Source organism: Branchiostoma floridae, chromosome 6 (genome assembly GCF_000003815.2).
Source record: "Branchiostoma floridae strain S238N-H82 chromosome 6, Bfl_VNyyK, whole genome shotgun sequence".
NCBI lineage: Eukaryota > Metazoa > Chordata > Leptocardii > Amphioxiformes > Branchiostomatidae > Branchiostoma > Branchiostoma floridae.
This window is the reverse complement of record NC_049984.1, coordinates 6,856,196-6,870,038: the sequence shown is the minus strand read 5'-3', so window position 1 is coordinate 6,870,038 and position 13,843 is coordinate 6,856,196. Positions and strand designations below refer to the sequence as shown.

Genomic DNA, 13,843 nt, shown 5'->3' with positions numbered 1-13,843 from the left:
GGCTAATCGGACTTGTCTTCGATAAATTTTCGCGCCTTCCGCCGTGCTAATCCGCGGGCATCGATTCCTTATTTTTTCGCTCCTATGATTAAAACCTTTCCGGTCAGCCACATTGTCCGCCCATTTTTCTTCTGTGTTTGGTTAATTTGTGTGTTGCAGTGCTAATCCCTCACCCCCACCATGGCTTGTCTATACCATTTACACCTCAACTCCATTCCCTTTGTTCCATCCTCGCTTCCACACCTGCCTAATGCTTTGTTTTCTCCCCCTAATACATCTTGCGATACAAAATAACCTGTAACAATGCCGGCCGCACCATCCGGACATGCCCCGCATGCCTCCAGACTTAAGTGTTATCTCAGCCACTTTGAAGGGTTCATTATCGCAGAACAATAACGCGATCTCCGACTTTGACGAAGCTTACGCCTGACCTCCAGAAACCTGTCAGGAAAGTTAGCGGCTCGAGCCTCCCGTACACATTTTCCAATAAAGGTTGATTTGATACCATTAGTCCGACGCTGCACCTATATGAACACATTATTAACAACACGGACCCGCACGGCCTTTCATATATCAACAAATTGTCTTGAAATTCCTTCTTAAATATGCCATGCCCATTCCACTTACTTCCTCATAACGAAATTCGCATGACGGCTTTGGTTGTGCATGCGGGCGTGAAATTCTGCGACAGGGCTTAAGTTTGTTTGCCGTTACGGCTAGTTACCCCAATTCGTCCTTTTGCAGCTGAGACAAAGCCTAAAACTTCCCCCATCCCCTCTAATGTGCATTTTCTCTGGCTTTAATCCTTTCATTGTCACCAAAGCCATTGTCCAACCTTCCCCCTTGCCTCTCTCCCTTTGTCTCTAATCCGCAGCCCTGATTTCACTGAGAGGGTGTGGTTCCCAGATCCGGTAGTGGTAATTAACCGTGGCTTAACGAGCCTTAATCTTAATCTGTACACTAAGGACTTGATTCAGCCAGCCTTCTCAACGTGACACCCTCCCCTCGGAAGTGTTCATTTTGCTAAGCCGCTGTGTACACCCGGCTTACCCATTGTGGCAGCGCTTGTTTTGGTTATTGATACAGGTTCAAAGGCAACAAGGAGGGGATTAGGTTTCATAAACTCAGCTCGGGTTACTGTTGACTCCTGTTTTTTGTTACTAAGCTACCTGTACTGGTATAGGCCTGCCCACCTTACTTACAGTACAACATGCTTGGAAAAGACAACACCCATGACATAAAGTTCACTGACCTTGAAAGAAAAAATCTGACCTTCAAATGCAGTGACCTTGATAAGAAGCATTGCCCTTCAAATATGTAAAAAGAAATAACACATTTTTCAGCAAATTACACTTACTTTTAATCATCTTTTATGGAAAATTACTGATAGGTCATAAACACCTGAATAAAATAACCGTATTTCATACCTATAAACTATATGTGGTGCAGGGGAATTGGAGAAAATTGTGCAGATATTATGCTTGTCATAAAGTAACTTTTAATCAAATCCTAATGCTCTGTCCTGCGACATCTTAATATTCACCTGCGTGGCCACACACAGAAATTGCAATCTAACTTCGAAAATGATCTCAATATTAGTGGGTATTATAGATATGAATTCAGACAAAATTGCACATTTTCTCCACTTAGTCCCGAGAAATGGAATAAACCGCCTGTGAAACTTATGCCAGTATTAATATCGTCTCTGTCATGACTTGTATGTTTATTTCAAGCTCATACAATCATGTAAATGTAGTACAGTTGTAGGGGAAGTAGATAGGAATGCAGTCAAACCTGCACACGTGACCACCTTTAAATAAGGACCTCCTGGCCATTGATATACAGGTAAACCTGTACTTGTGGACCACCTGGCCAATGTGACCACTTCCTTAGATAATCCTTACTATTAACACAAGCATTAGAGTCCTTTCAGGATTGACCACCTGTATATACTAACTAATTGTTTGTCCCCTGAGTTGACTTGTTTGATTGTATTTTTGACCTGTCTGCATGGTAAACCTGAACTACATCCAAGCAAACCCTAGACAAGTGTACCTACAAATAAAAATCCAATCACAAATCTCTGACTTGTTTCATTCACAAAACCCACCAACAAACAAACTACTAACTATACTGAAAACATATTATCTTTGACAGATGTAAAATTGGCTGTGAACCTGGACCGTATCCAAGCAACCCGGAACGTCTGTTCCAGGGACTCTCTCGGACAAGGGGCCACGCCCCCAGCCATCTTTAAGGTGCTCGTCTCCATTTCTTACACAGCAGAGTCATTTGTCACTCCCGTCCTGTACCATCTTCCCCCGTCCCCCCGGGCTCCAAACTCTTCCTCTCTACCCCAATAATCACCTCCCTTGCGGTAATAATTCCCGCTTACAAAAATCTATTATACGTGGGACTGTTGAGTAAGGGAGTCTCGGGACCCGACCGTGAGGATGCCCAATTATGAGTGGCACAAAAGACGACGTATAATTGTCTCCGAACAAAGGGAGACTCCTTCTTCATCCTGTCAGCGCATTAAGCAGGAATCTCACATGTATACTCTTTGATCCTCGCACGGATAATTGTTCTGCGGAGATAATTGTTCCCCGGGGGCGTCGTGGACATCTACCCGTGGAAAATGATACGTCTCTTAGACGTGTTATATGCAGCTAGTAATCCGTAAGACCTACTTGTTAAAATTTACCTGACAAACCTGAAAGATATGAGGATATTCACCTGTAGAAAATTATAGGTTTCATACACGTGTTATATAAATGTTTCATCTCCAAATCCTCAGATACAGGCGTGGAGATTCAACCATTAAAGCTACAAGTATTTTGCGACTTATATTGAATTAACCATAAAATGAAGTTATTGGAAATGTTTCGATGCTTGCCCCTTAGGTGAAAGAAAACACAGCTCAAATCTTAATTTACTTTTATCCTAGTTTGACACCTAAACTACACTGTGACATACTGCAGGAGTTTGAGACTGTGTTTGCACATTGATGTATGAATAAACATAGCACATTAATTCATCACAATGCCACAGTACAAAAAAATGCTTTCCTCCTTTCTTTCTGGATGCTTCGGATGGTACTTTTTTTCAAATCTTGTGTGTTTCAATTAGCTACTCAGTACTACATGCTGTAGTAAGATGCCTTTTCCGCAAAAGTAGTTAACATCATAGAAAAATTAGTGGTCAGTCCTTTGTTTTCCATGACAGCTTCCTGTCTACATTTCGTTTTTTTTTAATGTTTAAAAAACAGCAAAGTATAGAGTCAAGCATGGCTTTCTACAATTCAGTACAAAGTTAAGTACACTTACATGTAGTCTAATACTTATCTAATTACTCACATCAAATTTAAGTCAATCAGCCTTGCATCTAACCAAGGATAATAAAAGAAGAAAATTAAAAATTTAAGTACACAATAAAGTTAGTGGCATCTTGAAGTTGAAGGACAATGTTATCATTACTCACAATACTTCTTCTACTGTAAGTTGTGGAGGATAAAAATGACAAGATCCATTGATGTTGTAGGATGATCAATATATACCAACATGATGGTCAAGATTGTCACCAGATTTATATGTTACCAGAACTAACCCAAGGCTCACCATACATTATAAGACAAAGGTTCTTCTCCACCAGGTTACAGGGGCATTGAGGTATCATAATTTCTCAAATATACCAAAACAACCATTCGTATTGCAAGTTAGATCTGTGAGTTGCCATACTTTACAACTACAGATTATCCAATATTCATTAAACACTAGTTCACCTACTAGGTAACCTATCTGTTGCTTTTAAAAAAACAGTGTATTTAGGCACATAAAGTCGGCGGGTGATAGTTTTAAACTGCAATATCCTGAAAATATTGCAATTTGAACCTGATGTCCATCAACGTAATATCCCCAAATACCCAAATGTTTTTAAAAGCAACGGATATAGGTTACCCAATGGATAAAGGTGAACTAGCGTTACAGTAACTTGTCCTAAAGAACAACAAAAGTGTTTTCATGACATTGAACTTGCATATATTTGTTATGGCCAATTATAGAAAAGCTTTCTATCAACAAAACTAAGTGGACTGAGGTACACTTACTTTAATAGCCCTTTTGAAGTGCACCACTTAGTAACTGTCTAAGGAAGAATCCTCACATTTGTCATAAAATTAAATACCTGTCTTAGGGAGAAACCCCACAATTGTCATAAAATTAATGTTACAAATATCTTAGCATGGATGAAGGTCTCTAAAACTTTTTCCTAAAAGTTTGTCTCTAAAATAATAAAGTGTCTTCTTGTGCATATCTTGTCCAATTATCCACCAACAAATTTATTCATTCATTAATGCAAAGTCAACTGACACCTAATATATATACATATGTATATATATCATGTTCACATCCCTTTTGAAGAGCTAGGACAAAAATCATACATCTCTAAAACTGTGTCTCTAAAAGTTTGTGCATAATCAAAGTGTACTATATTTTGTACGGTTGTCAATCAACAAAGTTTTCAATTCATTAATGCAAAATCATCTAGCTCATAACATATATACAAATGTAAATGTATGTATGTAACATATATACAAATGTACATGTACACATGTATGTATATTATGTGCACACCCCTTTGAAAGAGCTGAATGATCGCCCCCCTCCCCCAATCCCCATCCGTCTCCATCCATCTTCCCTGCCACTGTCGGCTCTATGCTGCTGCCTTCATTGTATCCTAACAATTGACTTCTCGCTCCGACAAGACCGATCGCTCACCCCGCCACTGTTTTATTCTGCTTCATCTGCATTCATTAGAATGGATTAAACTTTCTATGGCTTCGCTTCCACTCTTATATTGAATGATCGTGGTCTTTTTGTGGTTGTCTGGCATGCTATGTCAGACAGAAGAGGGTAGCCTGGTATCCAGCCATATATCATAGCTTCCGAATCTCTTCTGTTCTCTCCGCCAGAGGAGACTCTGGAGCTATGATACAGCTGGATACCAGGCTAGGAAGAGGGAGCCAGAATTCCTTTTCTATTTGCAAGTCATTTCCCTCGTCAAAAAACAGCATTCAGTTATGTACATCATTTCAATACAGCAACCATTTCCAAAGGAATTGATAATACAAGTATTACAACACAAAAGTGTATCTCTTCAAGATTCTCACAAGAATGTCTTTGTCTAAGTGTTGAATAATACAGGGGTCCCACTTTTATTTTTGTTCATTATCTTGGACATGATGCTCTTTACTGTGATTATCCGCATGCAATTCATTGCATGATTTGTTAAGCTTGTAAATCATGATTTGTCGGTAATTTGCTGGGGAACACCTGTGAGACTTTCATTATGCAAACATTATGCAATTCATCAAAGCTCATAATGATCGCATTACTGTCTATGACAGGAAAAAAGAGTGAACATCACAACATGTTTTTTTTCTACCACCAGGTCACACCAATGTAATTTGTTGTTTCTCGAATTTCAGAAAACAATCCTCAATGGAAAACGAAGCATGAGGACTTGGTGCACTCAGGATCTACACACAGACGCATACACACACACACACACACACACACATGAATACACACACACACACATGAATACACACACACACACACATGAATACACACACAAACACAAACATCATACACAGACGTGCACACACACAGAGCTTCACAAACAAGCACAGACACACACAAACAGACAAGCCAAACAACACTTCTCTCCCTTGGGATGATTTCCCAAAGTCAAGGTGACCAGCATCTACATTCGGTCTCAACTTCATATTTTAGGCAACTAATTTTACCATCTCTCAATCTGGATGACTTCGCCCAGCATACAGTTGCTTAGGGGATGATCATTTCGGCTCATTGGGTATAATTAGGTTTTTATGTAGCAACTGATCACCTCTAATGGTCGCTGTCTTCAAAGCAGGCTGATTGGGTACTGGAGAATTAGTTCCTTCTGCGATATCAAACCTAAATACTGCAGATGATCGTAGGTGTGATGACTGGTCATTAAAGCCCTCCGGTGTAATCTGCATCGTAACGAGGAAGTTCCGGGAAAACGAGTGTGCTGATTTACTAAGAATTCATAAAGGGTGACTGTCATATTTGCTGTTTCCATGAAAAAAAAAAGCAGAATAATGATTATTCCTGGGAAATTAGACTGATTGTTATATAATCAAGAGGTGATAATCTTTTAAAGGCAGCATTTAATAATTGGTTGTCTAGTTGGTTGGTTAGTTGTTTGGTTGTTTGTTTGGTTGGTTGGTTGGTTGGTTGCTTGGTTGGTTTGCATATTATTATCTTTTTGTTTACTTTTGTGTATTTACCCTTCAAACCTGTGTCTCCATGACAACAGATATCATCAGAGTACTATAACGTTATCAGCACACTCTCTCTCCTTTCATGTACATGTCATGGATCATGTGATCAGCCATAGCCAATCAAGACTGACTTTTCCCAGACATATGTTTATGCTAGTTGTTCAAGTTTGTGAATTTGCTAGAACAGAATAATTAGTATCTGTATCACTGTATCTACATATATGTATATACAATGTAGCTATAACCACCCTTAGACATAACACACTGGCTTCTACATCTGCTTCTGTGAAGCTGGTGGAATAGCCCTTAGTTATGACACAACAGCTTCTATGTCTGTATCTGTGTACCTGGTATACAATCATGTACAATTGTATCTGCCCTTCGCTATTAAACACCAGCTTGCTGTCCAGAGAGTTTGAAGTTCTTCTTCTATGTTTACACAGCAAAAACAATGTGATGTCCTCTAGCTGAGAAACAGAACTTAAGAGATGCCCCATTTCTTGATCAAGTAAGGGCATTAAGGACCCACTTAAGCTAAATAGTGTATCTTATCACGGAGAAATCACCTGTGATGCATGGCTGGCAAACGCTATCCATATGACCATGCTGAAATTTCTACCTGTAAATTCAAATTTTAGAAAAAAGACAATAGACAAATTACCACCTAAAAAGAAATTTCAGAGAACAGCAGAAAAAGTGCAACGAGATAGCAAACCTGACATTCTACTACAGTACCAAGGACAGCTGCCAGGGGGCCCCAAATCTAATCATTTCTTTGATAGGACAAGACCAAACAACCTTCTTGACATATGCTCAACCGCAAACAACCAAAAACATAACCTTTTGGCAAAGGTAATTAAAAACGATAAAAGTACCAGACAAGACTTAATACCTTTACATACAAAACCGAACTTTTGAGATAAGCCCTCCTTTAATTAAGCAACTCCTTGCCTCAAGGAGAGATGCCATCTTAAGTTTGTTTTCTCCCCTCCTTGTCTCCCATCCTCCTGTTTTCATTAGACACAGGTCGCCCTCCCCGCTAAGCACCCTGCTGATTTGGGTCGCCATCTAATCTCTTTTGTTCCTTCTGCCCACCAAACTCTGATAATCTTCACTTTTAAACCCTTGTCCAATATCTGCTCTATTAATCGTTCATCAGGACCCGTCCACATCACAGTTATCTGACGCTTCGAGCCACCTGCCGATTCCCTATCGTGCCCTTTCCTCATCAGCTGATGAGCCTCGCGCTTAATCCGGCCGCCCGAAGGTTTAATTTTTCGACGCGACCTGACACCGAACGTCACTCATTAAACCGCGGACAATTGCCTGTCTGTGGCCAGCGATAAACGCGACGGCGGAAGAATGAGGGAGTCGTTGAACTCATCACAGACTTCCCGCCAGGTTCATTTATTTGATGCCACCACATTCATCTCGAGCGGCCACCCTTAATTCCGCTGGTTCATTAAAACCAAATGTCTGTCGGTGTCACCTTTGTTTGGGCCGAGGGTTCACCTTTCCTATAGAGAAGGGTCACCGGGACCACACTTAGTTGGCATTGTGGATGACATCTGGGCTCCCATCGATTTTAAATCTCTCAAATAAAAAAAAAAAACAAGACAAGAAATGTTACTCCTTAAAAACAATAGGTTAAGATGGTTGACAATGCTTTTACAACCCGGTAATAAGATGTCATCAATTGATAAGGAAAACTTGAGAAAAGCCACAATATGTTAATCTTCTGGATCACCTTAAAGTTTGATTTTAATTTTCACAATATGAAAACAGAAAGTCTGCAGATGATACAGATGATAGACATTGATATGGAAGGATGTTCTCACCCTGGTAAAAAGTAATCGACACTTCAGTTACTATCAAAACCAAAATCTTTATAAGTTACTTTTCATTTTTCTTTCAATTGAGGTTACAGTAACAGTGTAGTGGTTTCATCTTGTTACAAAATTTGTTATCTCTCATAAAAAAATCTAGGGACCTTAATTTATAGGTGTGATGGACAGGTGTGATTTTATTCTTTTAAATTTTCACATTGAATAAAGACTGTATCATCTTGGTGTCATCCATGAATTCAAATTAGTTTGGCCTTAGTGAGTGGCACAACTACTTCCTGCTTCAGTAATAGAACAGAACCAACTAGGAAATATATGTATCATAAAAATGAATATTTTCTGTATTGAGTTTCTACTGTATAGGTATCAATCCCCTCAAGCAAATGATTCTTGAAAAAAAAGTAGTCAATACTCTAGAGCTAAATTAATGTTTTTGTGGGGAAAAGTTTTCCAGCTCCGTTAGAGGAAGATGAATAGTATTATCAGGATAACATTTGAAAAATCTGGTGGTCACCGGATATCACCAAAAGACTTCTGACTTCATATTGACTTGTCAGATTCTGCGGTTGATTTATCTGAGAGGCCAAATTGGACGAAAAAGTCATCGGGATTGCCCCACACAATTCCCATACATCATCTATATGCTTTGGACCGCGTCAAGAGAAAAACAATAATAACGACGCTAAGGACACGTCAATTATTTTCTTCACTCTCTGATATTTTCTAAGCAAAAATTTAACTAAGAGACCGTCATGAAGAAAACAGCAGGTTAGGAAGAAAACTTCAAGCAGCAAGGTATAAATTTTCCTTCTTTTGTAGAAGGAAACTTCTCTATGAATTTGATTCTGCTTTATTCTAATAACTCCTAGAGCCAACAAATTGAATTGGCAGGGCCCAACCTATAAAGTTGCGGAAGAAAACAACCCAAGAAACTTATGAGATACAAGGAAACCCCCGAGGCGTCTTCCCTTGAGGCTCTGTCCTATCACATATTTCTTCAAACCAGCTTCACGACCACGCGACCTCCCCTCCTCTTCTGCCTCAATTTTACACCTTTTCTCATTACTACGCTGTCCAGAACTCATATCTTCTCTTTCTCCAGTAAATCTGGGAGGACAGTACAGCTCCATCCCGTCCCTTGGGGGTAAGAACTGCAACCAAACTTTGGAAATGAGAAAATGAAGAATAGTTTTCAAAGATCGGCCGTGAGTAATTTTGTACACTTCAGTCTATCTGTCCTTGTCACCAATACTAGACCTTCCCGGTAACTTTCGGTTAATCAAGTAGCTTTGGTCATCATCATCCTGTAGCTACAGCACTTGCAGCCAATCTAATAATAAAACAAAGTAGATTGACTGGGAAGAAATTATAAAAAATCATGACCTATAGCAACCAAGGTGACCAAGGTAAATGAATTCATCACTTCTCATCGTGAAAAAATTAAACATACAATAGTTATGATATTCTATGATACTGGTACCATACGTTGATAATACAGTACCATTTAATTGGTCCGGAAAAATTGTTATGATTTTCTTGTTTGAAATTACTCTTAGAAAACAAGGAAAAACATTTGAGGGTGGAGAAGAATATGCTGTCATGCATGTCCTGTATGGATGTCATTGTCTTCCATGCCCTACGTTTAGTGGAAGCCTCTGTCCATTGACGAGGGGACAATGGAGCCTCCTCAGTCAACATGGGGAGGTCCTTAACAAAGCAACAATGCGAGAACTCGCCGTGTAGCTGCAGTCAATTGACCCTGCGCGCCACCATCTGGCTTGGAACCCTCGCCGTGCCGCGTCGCTAACACCCCATATTGCCCGCCGCGACCACAAACTCTCGGGGAGGGTCGCGCGGTCGGCGCGGCATTCATCTCCGGGTTCCCGCGTTATTGATATGGGATCAGGCCGGGCGACTCCGGCGCGGAGACCAGGCGACACGGTTCGCCGTCATAATTCCGCGGCATTATTCACAGCCAGTAATTACTTCAGCTAAGCGAGGAGGCCAGGGAAATATTGCATTTGACAACAATGGTGGGGTCGCGACCCCACTGTCAGTCCAGAACTGACAGGAAGATAGCACTGTAGAGCCGCTATTCCCACCGGGACGCAGCCCCTACATCGGGGAGGGGGGAGAGAGCCATAAAACCTGACCTATCCGCGAGATACCTGGGTAAAAGATGTACCAAATCTACACCATCCATCACCGAGTGTCAGAACTACAGGAAAAATTAAACTTTCGCCGTAGTTTTTCTCCCGGAAGACTCGGAATCGAGCCGGATATTAGTGGTCCTCTCGCCACCCGTGCGAGAGTGCACCGACCCGCACCAAGGGTGGGGTTAATTATGTGTGTAGCACTTTTTTTTAACGGCGCACGGACGACGGAATTGAATTTTTCTTCTTGAAAAGTTCATTATGTTTGCCAAAGGGCAGATTCAACTGGGGGAGTTTGTAACAGTGTGTAATTAGAAATCCATTTGAGTCTCGCCCCAGTTTGTGTGTAAGGTAGCCTGCAGTGCGCGGAATGAAGCTTTAGTTGAGACAGTTATTACTGGAGACCGACCACTCTCGGCCCCACTTACAGCCACCGTAATTATGGGACCAGGTAATGTCACATGCAAATGTGGGGGTCAGGTCCGCGCCATTACTGCCACAGCATCGGACAGACCACTTACGTGTTGTATGTCAAGATGAAGTAATGTAGAAAGCCAAAGCAGATTGACTAAGAAGTAATGTCACATGCAAATATGGAGTTGGGAACTTCATAATTACGAAAGTACAGTAGTACTGGGCACGACATTTTACTTTACAGCTATTTGTGCATGTAAATGTATCTTGGGTCAAAGTAAATCAAATGCAAATGCAGATTTCTTTGAAGTAATGTCACATGCAAATGTTCAAGTCTGCACTATTACTGTTTCAGCCTCTTTTCTGGGACAAACTAATATCAAATTTGCAAAATTTGCAAATTACTATGAAGTGATCAATGTTAAATGCAAATATATACCTGTAGTTGCAACATCACTATTCAGTAGCCCTGGTCAGACCACTTACAGTATGTCACTTCTTATGATGTATTTGTCTGTTTGGGGACAAAGCAATATTAAATGCAAATGTAAATTGCTCTTGGTATGAGGTCATGTCAAATGTAAATGCGGGACCCATGCAGGACTTCATTACTATTGTATACCTTGACATATCACTTATCTTCCAGACGTATAATAAATATATGTATATACGGCCTCAATTAGGGGATGAAGTAATATCAGATACAAATGCAGACTACTACAAGGAAATGTTAAATGCTTAATATATGGAGTTCCAGACTTTACTATTACAGTAAAACTGGACTTAATTTATAGCTCAATCATGAGGTAATTTCAAATATTGTGAATGCAAATTACTACATTATATGAAGTAATCAATCAATCAATGTCACATGCATATATGAAGTTGTGGTCTTCACAATTACAAAAGTAGGGCTGGACAGACCATTTACATGTACTTTCACAGCTTATGGCCTCAATTACGGAACAAAGTAATATCAAATGCAAATGCGGAGTCCGGACTTGGCTGCTGTAACACGACATGCCCTGTGTCCATTTGCAGGATGAAGGCTTAATTGACAAAACTATTACGGCAACAGCGGCAGCACTGGACTGCCACAACTCTTACACTTCGGTAATTATAGGACAAGGTAATGTCAGATGCAAATTGGGAGTTCAGGACTTGATGACCCCTTCAACTTGACATGAATAAACTAGTCTTTGTCTGGGAGAAAGTCTTTCTTCTTGGTAGACTTTTGTAGTCAAACTGTCAAAGTCAATCAAACGTAAATGACCCTGAATTTAGGACTCATAGTTATAACGTCTATACCCTTTGACCATGAGAAAAAAAGCTTTGTTTGACATATCTATGATTATTGAACAATGCAATGATATATGGAAAGCAAATCTCAGGACTTTGCCAGTATATCAATGAAATCACCACTGGCTATTTCACTTTTAACCTTAATTATTAGATACTGTTATCATCAAATCAAATGTTTACTCAGTACTTTAAACTTGGCTTTGAACACAGAAAAAAAGTTTCATTTCACACAGCTATTATAGCGACACCTCCGGATTGACCCAATGCCACTCCACTCACAATGCACAGCCTTAATTATGGGACAAAGTAATATTACATACTAAATGCGAATGTGGAGCTCCAAACTTGGCTGCTGCCACACTACATGTCTTTGTCCATTTGCAAAATGAAGCTTTACTTGACATAACATGACAGTAACATGTAGACATAAACGTACATGTAGATATTGCACTGGCATCAATGGACTGTCACATCTCATGACCACCACAATCACACGGCCTTCATTATGCGACGGAGTAATATTAAATGCAAATGCAGAGTGCAAATGTAAAACAACAAGCATGACCCATATCTGGTTCATGTGCCCCTGGTTTTCCCACCGGACGCATCGTGCCCGCCGAGGTTGTTGACGGATGCGTGGTGACGCGGCCACATGGTGCCCTGCATGTCTCCAACATTGTTTTATTCACATCCTGGTTGTTCTGGACAGCCTAGAGGGAGCTGCTTCACTTATTCATGCTGCTCAGCAGAGATGGACACAGAGACAGGGACATATCAAGTCCCACTCAACTCAACAGACAACATGTTACATTTGTATAAGAAGACGAACTTTATTGCGCAACAATCGTACACGGTACAATGTATGGCAAAAAAAAAGAAGAAACAAACTTATCACCCTAATCACTAAAACAAGTATCAAACTTAGTACATCATGTTGTGATGTTGATTTACTTTGACTTTTTTATTTCGTTTCAAGTGGATTTCTCTGTAAAGTTACCTTTGTAATTAGTAGTTCACATTTTTGTTCTTGTTCAGAAAAGTGTTATTTCATGAGCAGAGGATTCCTATAAGCATTTGTGCTTTTCCCGATGAGTGTTTAACGTAAATAAATTAACAGAAATAAATAAAATCAAGTCTCTGAAAAGACAAGTTGACAAGCTGCAAATGAATAATGAAATAATATTCCATATTCTGCATGTACATTGATGGTCAGTTACATGCATACAGGACCCTTTCCAATCTGATGCTAACAGTTACCTAACTCATTTACAAAAGTACTACCCAAGCCAAAGACAAATAGACACACAAAAATGAAAATCTAATGTTCCAATACAAGATACCACAAGTCCAGAAACAGGTTATGACCGAAAATCAGTATCATTTAGAAAATGGGACGTTCAATCTCAATCAGCAGTAAATTGGAGGAACAATTAAAGTAACAAGGCTTATTTAGTTGTCTCGCATTGCATTATAGTTTCTATCTATAGAAGAAACGACCACAGGAAGAATGACTGTGGAAGGGATCTAACTCAAAACAATGGTACATGCGGAAGCTTATTGCTGTGTAATACTTCCCATTGACCTGACGTGAGGTCCTCCAAGCCTTTGTTGTGCCAAACAAATGCTCCACATGGGGTTTGCTGAGCTCTCCTTTCACCGAGTTATTGCCCTACAATTGGCCAATCACGGACGGAAACATTCAGGTATAATAACTGCCTGAGAAACATTTAGGAACATTATCGTTATCCATCATTGGATGATTGTCCTGAAGACAGTAATACCATTGATCATCGTGTATAACT

General features: G+C 40.0%; 1 protein-coding gene across 2 annotated transcripts in view; it reads right to left on the bottom strand.

The window, feature by feature from the left end:
- LOC118418704 (thiamine-triphosphatase-like) overlaps window positions 1-13,843 on the bottom strand; it is an 85,932-nt gene that overhangs the window by 17,054 nt on the left and 55,035 nt on the right. The gene's annotated exons all lie outside the window — the stretch shown is intronic.